The sequence below is a fragment of the Crocuta crocuta genome, unplaced genomic scaffold, assembly GCF_008692635.1.
Source record: "Crocuta crocuta isolate KB4526 unplaced genomic scaffold, BGI_CrCroc_1.0 scaffold234, whole genome shotgun sequence".
Taxonomy (NCBI): domain Eukaryota; kingdom Metazoa; phylum Chordata; class Mammalia; order Carnivora; family Hyaenidae; genus Crocuta; species Crocuta crocuta.
The window spans coordinates 1,842,487-1,856,046 of record NW_027529647.1 but is presented as its reverse complement, the minus strand read 5'-3'; the positions used below and the strand labels follow the sequence as shown (position 1 = coordinate 1,856,046).

The following is a 13,560-nucleotide window of genomic DNA, read 5'->3' as shown; positions in this document are numbered from 1 at the left end:
ATATTGCACCCACTTAGATGAATATCACAAGTGAGATGTGTAGTAAAAAGTTATAGAAAAGTGTGAAACACAAAAACTTCCTGCAGCCACGTAAGAAACTTTATGTCATTATTTGGATAATTTAAAAAAAATGTTGATCCAAGAACACTAGAAAACTTGGAGACACACATGAATATGCCATAAGATGATAGTTGATTTTTTCTTTTTTTCACCCTGTCCCTCAACTCCACTGAGAGCGTTCTCTTATCAGTGATTGCAATGGCCACACATTGCCATCTGTTGGTCTTGCATTATGCTGCGGTCAAGCAGTAGTGTGACTTTCTGAAGATGACAACTCTAGCCTTGCAGAATACTGTGTTATTTTTATAATTTTAAAATTTTATTTTTATTTTTTGAGAGAGAGGGGTGAGGGGCCAACAGCTAGAGAGAGAGAGAGAGAGAGAGAGAGAGAGAATCCCAAGTAAGCATCACTCTCAGCACAGAGCCCAACACAGGACTTGATCCCACGACTATGAGACCATGATCTGGGCTGAAATCAACAGTCAAACGCTTAACCCAATGATTCACCCGTGTGCCCCATGGCCTTGGAGAATGGTTTTGATGACAGCCTACTTCAGATGACTGCCACACTGTAGTCACCACTGTGAGCAGCACCATGTTGACCACTTCCTTTATGAGGTGCCTGCTTGGATAAAGGTACGTGTAGCCATAAAGGCAAACATGAAGCCATAAAGGCTCCAAATGTTTAAAGTCTTGGGGCACCTGGGTGGCACAGTCAGTTGAATGTCCTAGTCTTGATTTTGGCTCAGGTTGTGACCCTAGGGTGGTGGGATGGAGCCTCACATGGGGGTCTGGGCTGAGGTGGAGCCTGCATGGGATTCTCTCTCTTCCTCTTCTGCCCCTCTCCCCTGCTCATGTGCTCTCTCTTTCTAAAAAAAAAAAAAAAAAATAGTTTAGTCTTTGTGACAATAATGTTATTTCTACTGGTATCCATTTGATTGACCCTTGTCAAATATATCTACATTACAGAAGTGGCCAAGATCTTCTAAGCCACGGACTAGGGGAGCAAAGGCTTAGGAACCTGCAGATCCCACCAAGTGGTATAGGAATTCTCTATGGGATAGTCATGTCTGACTGACTCTCTCCTAAGAATAGCTACTTCCTTGGTGAGACCAATTTCCTTATCTTTATCCTGTTCTTTTTAAAAACTATTTTATTTTAAAGTAACCTCTACACCCATCTTGGGGCCCAAACTCACAACCCTGAGACCAAGAGTTTCATGCACTACTGGCTGAGCCAGCCAGATGCTCCTTTATCCTATTTTTTTTATTTACTTAGAGAGAGAGAGAGAGAGAGAGAATCCTAAGCAGGCTCCACACTTTCAGCACAGAACCCAAAGTGGGGCTCTATCTCACAAACCATGAGAATAAGACCTGAGCTGAAATCAAGAGCTGGATGTTCATCCGACAGAGCCACCCACCCGCCCCTATCCTGTTCTTAACATACATCCATACTCCATTCTCTCATCGACAGCATAAGGAACATGGAGCTTAAGGGTGCACTCAAGAAATTTCTAGGTGGCTGAGGAGACATGTGACCAGAGCTACAGAGAAGCACTGCTCTGTCTTTGTTTTTTTTTTCCAAATCAGACTGTGTTATCTCTCTCCTTTTTGTCAGTGGAGTGCTCTAGTTACACTGCCTTCTGAATAGAGAGGCAATAACATACCTTAGAAAGTTCATGACACTAGGAGCCAAGAGACTTGGGCACTTTGGTGTACTCTGCAAATGAGATGTGATACTTAGTGGATCTGATCTCTCCAGCATCCATTTTATCGTCTGTAAAGTGAATAGAATAGCTGACAAGAACATTGTAAGGATCAAATAGATAGTTTTGGGAGTGTTTAGTGAAAACTACTCAGTGTTATATATATATTTTTAATTTCTATAATGTTTTATTTAATTATTTTTGAGAGAGAAAGAGTACACAAGTGGAGGAGGGACAGAGAGAGAGGGAGACAGAGAATCTGAAGCAGGCTCTGGGATCCAAGCCATGAGCACAGAGCCTTACCCCAGGCTTGAACTGATGAACCCAGAGATCATGACCTGAGACAAAGTTGGAGCCTTAACTGACTGAGCCACTCAGCCACCCTTGATCAGTGTTAATCTTAATCATAGTGGAATGCTTTCCCTAAGGAGGTTTATCAGTCTATATCATAACCCACCTCCCTCCATTTATATCCTGATGGAGTGCTAATGCTTCACAGCATCTTCATAAATGATGGATGAATGCATGAAGGGGCCAGAAAACACAGACAGACCACTGTTCTTTCCCACACACTCAGCATCCCAATCCATCAGCTCCCTCTTCAAAACATATTCAGAATATTCCGATACAGAATATCATACACAGATATGTGAAAATTAGGAAAGTGTTTTAATGTCCATCAAAGAAAAATGATTGAGGATTGAAATATGTTATATGAAATATATATGTTATATATTTGTAACGGGCAAAATTACATATGAAGGTACAGGAAGATAAACACACAGTAACAGTTATTTCCTCTGCAGAGAAAGAGTGTTGCTTGGGAAATAGGGAATGGAGAGGTTTCCTTTTAATATGACAATGATTTGTGGTGCTCACAGAATATTAAGATATGAAACAGGGAAGAAATCACTGGGTCGGAAGCGAGTTCTAGCCCTACCTCTCTCATTAGGCAGTCACTTGAAAACTGTCTTGGTTTCCCCTTCTAGAGAATGAAAAAAGTAATACTACTGACTTCACGGTGTTACAGGGAGAGAAGCTGGTCCTGTCTCACAGAGTCGAAGAATGAATCTCATGGACAAGAGAGTGAGGAAAGTGATGAGTTTATTGAAGGAAAGTATAAAGCTCTTAAGGGTGGGAGGGGTCCTGACTGGGTAGCCGCTGAGGATTTTTGTCCCTGGCTTTTTATTGGGACATCAGAGAGACTGAGGCTGCAGGCATGGCATCTAGCCCAGGCAGGTCTGAAATACGTTTGTCTTACCTTCTTTTTCCCCCATACTCCGCTGCCGCGTCTTTAGCCTCCCACTTCTGGTGCATCCTGCCTCCCTTAAGGTTCTTTGTCTCCCTGCCTAATGTTAACCCTTTCCCGACTCAACAGGATGGTTGTTAGGATTACTTAGTATGAACGTGTTTACAACTGCGCCTAGCATACGGCTAGCGTAACGGCTTTTTGATTCCTGTCGCTGTCACGCCTGTAAAATGCTGCTCTGAGCAACAACTGGGCTGGAAGGAGAACCTATCGAAGTGAACAAGCCGAAAGCAGCACTTGGCCAACAGCACAGCAGGAACCAATAGGAGAGCGTGGTTGGCCCCAGGGCAAGACGCCAGAGGGTCCTGTCTATTCACTGCTGAGGACTGCTGGCGATTACCGGAGGGCGGAAACCAAAGAAACGGAAATGTCCTTTAGACCGCGCTTGCGTGTTCGCTCCGCTCTTGGGGGGGAGGGGGAGGGAAGCCATTGCTCCAGCGTCTGGTCTTCAGAAACTGCCGGCATGAGCCGTGGAAGCTTCTTGTCCAGCGCGCTGAAAAGATGGCATGGCTGGTGAGTGACTTATATGAAATTGACCTTTCCTGTTCCAGTGGCCCCCGGTGCTGCTGCTTCTGACTCTCCCTTATAGCTGTCGTCTCCCGACCTGGGTCTCGGGACGTGAAGACACCCCGCCCCTCTTGGGGAGGTGTGGAGACGAGGTAGGCGGCATGCCAGCCCGTCTGCCTTCGGGCATCAGTCCGTGTATTTCCCAGTGGAGAGGATTTTGAAAGGACCTGAGCCTCTTGCCCTTGGGATTTGCGCTGATAAAACATTCGTTCCCGGGGCGCCTGGGTGGCTTAGTCGGTTAAGCGTCCGACTTTCGCTTAGGTCATGATCTCGCGGTTCGTGAGTTCGAGCCCCGCATCGGTCTCTGTGCTGACTGCCAGCTCAGAGCCTGGAGCCTGTTTCAGTCTGTGACTCCCTCTCTCTCTGACCCTCCCCTGCTCACGCTGTCTCTCTCTCTCTCTCTCCTAGAAATAAAACATTAAAAAAAAAATTAAAAAAAAAAACACATTCATTCCCTGAGGCCCTACTGCCTCAGAAGACCACTCAGACATGACCTGCTCCTCGCCCTGAGAGCGTCCAAACTCGTGGAGAAGACAAACCCACCAGAAACACTGTGGTGTTAGATTGTTAGAAAAGGCACCTTAAGAGAGAGTTGGAGACAGGGCCAAGGAGTTGAACGCATTCGGAGGCTTCAAGAAAGTGGTGGTGGTGGCGCCGGTACTCATCCAGTGGAGTTCTTGCCTTGTCATGGTGCTCCCCTTCAGGACATTAAAGCTTCTTTCTACGTTTCTAGGCTCAGCTACCCTTCCTCCCCTGGTTGAACCTTGGGAAAAGAGTGTTGTAGTCAGGAAAAGTTTAGCAGATCAAGGCACTATGGCTTGAAACCCCAGAGCCTGTTTGTTCTAGGACCTGAGACTGGTTCACCTGTACTGGTTCGAGAATGTGTACAGGATAATGGACAGTGAGGCTGGAGGGGTAGTTGGGGCCCTGAATGTGGAGGACTGCCTTGCAAGCTTGGAGATCTTGGCTTGTCCCATGGAGACAGGAAGCCTCCAGGGCTTTGGGACAGAGTAGTTATACAACTGGATTTGATTTGTAGAAAGTAAAGAAGTCCAGGGCCCTTGGTGGCTCATTTGGTTGAGCATCAGACTCTTGATTTCAGCTCAGGTTATCTTATCAGTTGGCAAGATCGAGCCCCGCAACAGGCTCTCGGCACTGACAGCTTGAAGCCAGTTTGGGATTCCTCTCTCCCTCTCTCTGCTCCTCCCCTGCAGGTGCTTTCTCCCCAAATAAATAAATATATAAACTAAAAAAAAAAAAAAAAGTAAGGAAGTCCAGATCTGCTCTGTAGGAAGACCAGGAGGACAGAGGAACACTCTTATACAAGTCTGGTCTACCGATATGTCCCTAAACAGGGGTTCCTAACCAGCCATGATTTTGCCTCAAAAAAGAATTTGGTAACAGTGGAGTCAGTTTTCTTGTAACAACTTGGGAGTACCTCTGTCATCCATTGGGTGGAGGCCATGGATGCAGCTGCACATTCTGTAATGCACAGGATACCGCTACCCACCCCCTCCCCCACAATAAACACCTGTGTGGCCCAAAGTGTTAATAACGCTGAGGGTCAGAAATCCGCTTTAAGCATTAGTAGTGGAAAAGGAGGAGAGACCGATAACACAGACAACTCAAAAGAGAGACCAGTTTTCATATTTTGTATTCTTCAAAATGCTTAAGTACTTGACACCTAGACACTTAATCAGTTCTGTTGACCCCAGTCTTATATTTTCTTACCCATTTATTCATTTGCAAAATAATTATACACTCCAGGCGATACTGGAGGTGCTGTGATTCAGCAGTAACCAAATCAATTCCCTGCTCTCCAAGAACCTTACATTCTTACAGGGGAATGACAGATGTTAAATCTCTAAATACATGTCAGTTGGTGAGATATGTTATAAAGAAACTCCTTAAAATTTTTTTAAATTTAATTTATATTTATTTATTTTTTGAGAGAGAGGTAGAGACAGCATGAGCAGGGGAGGGTCAGAGAGAGAGGGAGACACAGAATCCGAAGACAGGCTCCAGGTTCTGAGCTGTCAGCACAGAGCCCTATGTGGGGCTCGAACCCACGAACCATGAGATCATAACCTGGGCTGAAGTCAGACACTTAACCACTGGAGCCACTCAGGCATCCCTTTGCTGCTTAACTGCTTGCTTTTTTCCTGATTGGCATTTGTGTGAGTTTTCCCAAGAATTCAGGCTGTCTTTCCCCTCTGCAGGCAGGGTGGTGGGTGGACAGCCAGGTGGGACCTTCACAGTCACTGAGCTTTCAGTAGGTCTCTGTTCCCAAGGATGAAGGAAGGGAGATAGTTGTCCCCTATAAACTGAACCGGTTCTGCTCTGCAGGTTATGTTCACCTGCGCAGGCTCTGTGACTGAGCACCTTCTGCTCTCAGATGCAGGGATTGCATGCCTGGGAAGCTGTGAGAACTTGGGCTGTGTCCTCAGTGTCTGAGTCACACCCGTCCCCAAAGGAGACGAATGTGACTGGATTTCTNTCCCTCTCAGTGACTGTGCACCCCCGCCCCCCAACCCCGTTCTGCTGCTTCTCTGCATGTCCTACTGCAGCAAAGCAGGCGCTGCCCCCGGATCCCCTGTGGGCTTCTGCCGGAGGATAAGGTTTCTGATGGAGAAAGTTCAGACCAAAGGCCAAGAGAATGTGGAGGGAGAAACACCTTTATTTTCATCAGAAGCAGTAATGCGTACGAACCTGCAGCAACCATTGACTATACCAGGTAAGAAAGCAGGATCCTGGGTGGGGGTGAGACACAGGAGAAATCTTAGAGGAACCCAGAGGTCATACTTGCTGAAGTCTGGGATGAAGTCACTTGGAGTAGTAGTATCTGGTGGCTTAAGCCATTCCTCCAGGTTTGCTGTCTTTTCTGGGTGACTGGAATACATAGCAATGATCTACTCTGAGGTGGAAGTTCCTGAAAGCAGGTGTCTGTAGGCCATTATTGGTTTAGGAAACATCTAGGAGCTTAACTTCTAGATGTGCTTCCCATGAGGAGAGAAAATATCTTCTGTGACCTTCCCCAGGAACCCTTCCCAGGCCCCTAGCCTGAACCCCTGTTCAGAACAAGGTTAACCTAGTTTCCTGTCAGGACTTTAGACCCCACAGGCCTCTTCATTGAGAGCAGACGGAGGTCCACGGTGACACACGACTGTGGGTCACAGGCAGACCTATAAAGAAAGCTCAGGATTCTTTTGCTGGTTGCTCTTCCTGCCCGTGTTGTTGAGACCGGCTGGTGAGTAAGTCTCCTGCTGCGCCAGGGCCTGGCTAGCAGAAGCCTCCATGAGCAGACAGAAGCTTCAGGCGACACGTCAAACTACGGAATTGATATGTTGGCTCTCCTACACCCCCGCTCCACGTATCCCTTCTTGGTGACTTGAGGTGTCTTCCTTGTGTGCCCCCTGATGGCATATCAGGGCAGGGTGCTTAGTGAAGCTTCCCTCACACAGAGCAACTGTAATACTTCTCCCCAGTGTGTGTTTTCTGGTGGGCACTGACGGAGCTGTTGTTGAAGCTTTTCCCACACTGTGCACGCAGGTATGGGCTCTGCCCCGTGTGGGCTCGCCGGTGAGCACTGAACTGGGAGCTGTTGTTGAATCTCTTTCCACAGACGGTGCACTGGTAAGGCTTCTCCCCGGTGTGGGTCCTCTGGTGGACAATGAGGCTGGAGCTCTGGTTGAAGCTTTTCCCACATTGCCCACAGCGGTAGGGTCTCTCCCCCGTGTGCGTCCTTAGGTGGGCAGTGAGGTTGGAGCGCTCACTAAAGCCTTTCCCACACTCGCCGCATTTGTGAGGCTTTTCTCCCGTGTGGATTCTCTGATGCCGCACAAGGTAAGAACCTCGGCTAAAGCTTTTCCCACATTCCTGACACTAAGAAGCTTTGTCCAGCTCCTACACTGACTGGTAACAACAGAAAGTTCCTTGAGAGCAGGTTCCCCCGCTCAGATGTGCACAGGCCTTCTCTCCAGCCTTGAGTATCTGCTGACTCTCCCTCACCTGGGCTGGGGCTCTCCCCTCATGCTCCCCTGGAGACCGTCTACATGGCCCTCTCAGCATAGGCTCACCCTTCCCTTCTCTTTCCGGTTCAGGGTTCCAAAAAAAGTCACCAGACTTTCTCCATAGGGTCTCCTTCACTTCGGCCTGCTCTGAATGCTCCCATTTTTGATTCTCTTTTTTGGTTCCATTCTTGATCTCAAGACCTGAGAGAACAGAAACATGCTGGACTGTGGAGAAAGAACAGAGGAATGAGGAAGGTTATAATTAAAGCACCATCAAGAATGGAGGTCTTCCCAGGTTTCAGTCTTCTACTAATAATAGCCTCATTTCATTTTCCAGTTGTAATATTTTCAAGCTCCAAACCCTGTGGTCACAGGTAAATACCCCTCAACTCCACCTGCTTTTCTCTTGTTCTGTCCCTTTTTGGATGTTTGGACACAGTGACAAAACCGAGGCAGGGAGGCCAGTTCTGTGCCATCTGCCAGTCTGTCTGCAGGTTTGATCTCAGTTCTTGACAGCCTACCTGAAGGCCCTCCCGAGTTTGGCCCAAATGAGAAGAAAGCGTGTTGCGAGCACCTGGCCAGCATATGATTTACCAGGAAAGGGGGATCATGCAGCAGGAGGAGGGAAGAGGAGAGTCTGCCTGGAGGCCTGACTGGCCATCTGAGGAGGCTGACGAAAGGAGCTGCACAGGAAAAATGACAGGCCCCCTGGGAAAGAGGCTGCGGATGCATATTCGTCCTCTGAAGGGCAAGGGAAAAAGCCTGAATGCAGAGAGAGCCAGACTCCCTGGCCCGTGGAAGGCCATCCATCAAGGTGGTAATCACACCAGCAGCAGAGGCAGCCCCTCTTGATTGCTAGGCCACGGACCTCGAGGTAGACCTGCCTGTCCTTTGGGCATCAGAGCCAGAAAAGAATGCAGAGAAGGCCAGAGAATGGACCTCATGATCTCCCTAACTTCTCTGGAAGTGAAGGGGCTTGGGGGTAAGAGTGAATGAAATGGGAACCTCAAGAGACAGAAGGGGTCAAAGCACAGCTCACCTGGGCCCCAGCTGTCCCACGCACAGCGCCTGTCTCCTGGTCTCGAAGACCCCTCTCTTGGGGCAGGTTCCTGGGAGGCTGTGCCGTCATCCAGGCTGGTGAGGAAACAGCCTCTTTTGGAGGGCGGCTGCCACAGAGCAGCCAGAGCAGGGCTGTGCATGGGGCTCCTGGCCCAGCAGCAGCAGCGCTGGGAACCCATCACAAATGCACATTCCTGGGCCCTGCCCCCACTGCATCGGACACTCCGGGGCTGTGAGTGGATGGACACAGCCCCCCGGGTGAGTCCAAACACGCTAAGAGTTTGAGGACCACTGCCATCGCCAGTGGCCTCTGTGTGTCAAGAAGCTCCTTTCAGCAGACTCTTTGCATAACAGCTTTTATCAAAAAGGCTTTCATTCTAAAGCAGTATGTGCTCGTTACAGAAAAAAAAAAAGTTTAATGGAGGAGAGACGCTCTGAGCCCAGCCAGCTAGTTACCCTAGTACGTCCTAAAAATGTCTCAGCATCTCATGCCTTTTATTTTTGTCAGACCAACATAATATATTCTTTCCCAGAAATCTCCCTTCATGAATTCTAAGGAAATGTTTCATTTTGTTGTCTTCGGAGGACATGCAGAAGTCTGTGACCCTGAGGAAGTTACCCAAATAGGGATCAGAGCAGCCCGAAGATAGGGTGAGCACGGGGAGCAGAACCTGGTACAGGGTGAGTTTTTACCCCCTTCATACTCAGACCCCCACAGCCTTGGGAACCACAAACTGGAGAGCAGTCACGTTCCAAAGGATTAAAAAGAAAAAAATGGTAAGATTTATACTAACGTTGATTATGCACAGGCCCCTCTTAGTCTTCTGTTTGATCAATAAAAGCTAGCTCATGTCAACCGTGTGAAGATGGAATGTTTCCCTCACTCTAGGATTTGTGTTCAATAAAGTGGTGGCTTTTAAAAAGTACTGGGCAGGGGCGCCTGGGTGGCTTAGTCGGTTAAGCGTCCGACTTTCGCTTAGGTCATGATCTCGCGGTTCGTGGGTTCGAGCCCCGCATCGGGCTGTGTGCTGACTGCCAGCTCAGAGCCTGGAGCCTGTTTCAGTCTGTGACTCCCTCTCTCTCTGACCCTCCCCTGTTCACGCTGTCTCTCTCTCTCTCTCCTAGAAATAAATAAAACATTAAAAAATAATAATAATAAATAAATAAATAAAAAGTACTGGGCAGGGGAGCCTTGCTTGCTCAGTTGAAGAGCATGTGACTCTTTGAGGTTGTGAGTTCAAAACCTATGCTGGGTGCATAGATTACTTAAATAAACAAAAATTATCAAAATATAATCATGGAGTACCCTATAATAGAAGTTTTCAGTTAAGCATAAAAGGCAGCAGTGGCCGTGGACAGCTCTTATGCAGCCACAGTGGTTCACTGTAAGACACACACAAAGGCAGCCTTGGTCTGCGCATGTAATGGAGTATTAGTCAGGAAAGAAAAGGAACTAAGTAGTGGTACAGGCTTAAACCTGCTAAATGAGAGAGGGCATGCATGGAAGGTCATGTGTTGTAGGAGACCCTTTTGATGAAATCTCCAGGATAGGCAAATCCAGAGGGAGAATGAGGAGTAACTTCCTACTGTACAGTTTCCTTTTGGGGGCTGAAAGTTGTTCTGCAACTGGAGAGAGCTGGTGATTGTACAGTACTGTGAATATCCCCCGGAGAGGCGGTGCCCACTTTTGTCTGCCCCACAGTCAGTCTCCATCACATCAGCCTGCTCGTTCCTGGATCTTTCTTCCTTTGCTTGTGGTCTTTGCTCCATGGACGTGGCTGCAGCAGGCCAGGGACCCACCTGTCCCGTTCCCTGTAAAGCCCCCATATCTGCCGTCTAGCAGGCACCTCAAAGCCACCTGTGTCTTTCAGAGCCACCTTCCTTCATGAAGTCCGAAGTGTATGACTTGTCCTTCAAGTGAGTGAGGAGTGTGCGTCCTGGCGAGTGCCGTCAGCTTGCATTGCTCCCTCTCCCCTCCGCTCGCTCTGCCCTTCACGCCCAGACAGGTTTCAGATGGCTGTTTTGTCCCTGACGTTCCTGTACCGTGTGCGTTCCTGTGAAGATCCTGGCTCTGAAATGGTGGGGGCCACGGGAGAGAGAGACTGTCACCACAGGGAGAGGCCAAGGGGACCTGGGTCAGGATGACTTCTCGCAGGTAGGGGTTCCCGCCAGTCGCCTGCCCCGGCTCTGACTCCATACACGTGCTACTGCTCGCCCTTCTCTGCGCCGCCCCACGTGTTATTCATTGTCCCGACGCCATGGGTCCTTCATGAGCTTCCTCAGCTTCGTCCCTGCTGCGTCCCCACCACACGGCTCTGCCCTCTGCCCATTATGTCAACGCCACTCAATCCTCGGTCCTGTGACATGCTAAGCCTCCTCCCCATTCCCCCTCCCTCAGCCTGGGGACCCGGCTGCCTCCTCACCAGGGACACCAGTACCTCCCGTTCCAGCCGTGCCTTGTCCGCACCCAGCGAGCTGCTTCCTGTGGCGCACAGAGGGGCGCAGGCCACAAGCGTTCCTCTGACCCACACGCTTCCTTCACTCTGTGGCTCTCCCAGACTTCTGGCTGGGGTCTCACTTGCCTTCTTCCCACAAATCCCCCACAACCAAAGCCACGTTCCTGTTCTCCTGTGCCTTTCACAGCTCCTTCTCCCGGAATGTACAAGATCGTTACACTGACAAGATCTCAGACCGAGGCCTACCTGGACAAGTGCACACGGTGTGAAACTCATCACTATGCCATACTGACCTGCTAACCCCGGCGGCAGCAGCTCTGATACAACTTTGTTGAGTGTATAACCATAGCACCTGCACTCAAGGAACCTTTCTTTTTTTTTTTTGTATTATTATTATTATTTTTTTACAAATAGTTTATTGTCAAGTTGGTTTCCATATAACACCCAGTGCTCATAAAAATATGGAACGCTTCATGAATTTGTGTGTCATCCTTGTAGAGGGGCTATGCTAATCTTCTCTGTATCGTTCGTTTTAGTATATGTGCTGGCTAAGCGGGCACGGAACCTTTCAGCAAGAGAGATTGGATTTTAACTCACCAACTCTAAGTCTCCTGATCCCCTGAGTGAGGGACCGTTGTCCTTTCCCTGGCCTTGTTTTGGAGAACTAACCTGAGCTTATATGTTCGTGTTAGGGATGCTAGAATCCACTGACTATATCAGCGTGTATGTTATTTCAGCAAATAAAACAGTCTCCCCATAGACGAAGGGCATGGGACCAAGCCAAGATAGCTAAGAGTTTGTGGTGGGTGGCGGAAGGCTACTGTGCACTTCTCAGTGCCTCTCCAGTAACAGATTACTGCGCACCTCACCCCACTTCGTAACTAAATTCACCAGGTTTTGATTTGCCTTTTCTCACCTGTTGCCCAGACGCACTCCGTACATTCTCAACTAGAGCCACAGCTTCCTCACTGTGTTCGGGACACTGCTCACTCATGCACAGCTGGATCGCATGAGATTTTGAAGCACTAAGGGAATCATTAAGGAAAACGAGTTGGTAGGGTGGGTAGCCAGAACAGGCAATGGATAGGCAACTTTTTAAAAGGCAGCCATAACTAAGGGATTTATTCATTGATAACTAGTATAAATGGAGAAAGAAAAAAATGAATTTATTAGGTAATAGCTGCATTATTAACTCCAGCTGGTCACCCAGCAAAAGCGTTTGTCCCCACTACAGCACCTCTGTGGTATCTCAGAATAAAGTGTATGTATTTGCTGTCATTGGTACCCAGCTCTACATTCATTATTTTTCAAGCAGTGCCCATGCAGGGGTGTGTGATTGCAAAAGGAAAGTTTCAGGGGTTTGGTGAGGTGCATAGCAAGATTGAGCAACTCTGGCACTAGACTTCAAACTATGAAAATTGAGGGGTGATGGCTCAGCCGGTTAAGGATCCAACTTCTGTTCAGGTCATGATCTCGCAGTTCATGGGTTCGAGCCCCGGGTCAGGCTCTGTGCTGATAGCTCAGAGCCTGGAGCCTGTTTCAGATTCTGTGTCTCCTTCTTTCCCCGACCCTTCACTGCTCACGTGGTCTCTCTCTCTCTCTCTCAGAAATAAATAAAAACATTAAAAAAAAACAACAACTTCGAAAATCGTTACTGGCCCTCATTGACTATTCACCAGTTTGTGCCTTCTTTCTTCTAGCTTCACAGGGTCTCATTTCCCACTTGTCTCCCATCTTCCCCAACCAACTCAGTACCCATGGTATGAATCAGGTCTGCCAGTACCATGTAGTGTGTTCTGAATAATAGTAATTCAGGATAGCTGCACTTTTGTTCCCTGGAGAAAAGCTTTAATTATAAAGGAAAGGGAATATTCAGAATTAAACAATTAGAGTAACATAAAGAGGGGGAGAGTGTAGAGAACAGAAGGGTTCATACACCAAATCGGGTGCTCACAACATCCAACCTTCTGGCTGGGGGAGCCCCGCGGTGAACAGCCTGGTTGGGGTCCTGACTGACCGTACTGGGCACAGCTTCCTACCCTCAGCTGAGGCGTCTAGCTAACTGTTCCCACGCGGGCGATATATGCCGCACCCGTGTGTGATCTCTGGGGAGTCATGAAGTCTGCCTAAGCCCAGTCCCCAGCCGACTGGGTTTTTTCTGCTTCCCTTATCCTGTTTCACAATCTTAGGAGCCTGGACATCTGCATATTTTTCTTCTCTCCCTGATCCATTCAAGGGACCCTTCATGGTCTGGCTCAAGGAGGTGAGTCAAGTTATCTCTGTTGACATCAGGAACAGAAAAGCTAATTCTGGTCCTGAGACCAGATAAAAAAGCACAAGCCAGTTAAGGCCCAATGACTGTGTATGTGCACAATCTACCCGATCTATCTGGGT

The 13,560-nt window shown here is 48.3% G+C and overlaps 1 non-coding gene and 1 pseudogene across 1 annotated transcript; both read right to left on the bottom strand.

Moving 5' to 3' along the window:
• Positions 1 to 6,298: 6,298 nt before the first annotated feature.
• Positions 6,299 to 8,850, bottom strand: LOC144230420 (uncharacterized; annotated as a pseudogene).
• A 2,771-nt stretch (positions 8,851 to 11,621) lies between these two features.
• LOC144230493 (U6 spliceosomal RNA) lies at positions 11,622 to 11,726 on the bottom strand. The gene has a single exon (XR_013334778.1). It is a non-coding gene; the product is annotated as a U6 spliceosomal RNA (small nuclear RNA).
• Between the last annotated feature and the right edge of the window lie 1,834 nt (positions 11,727 to 13,560).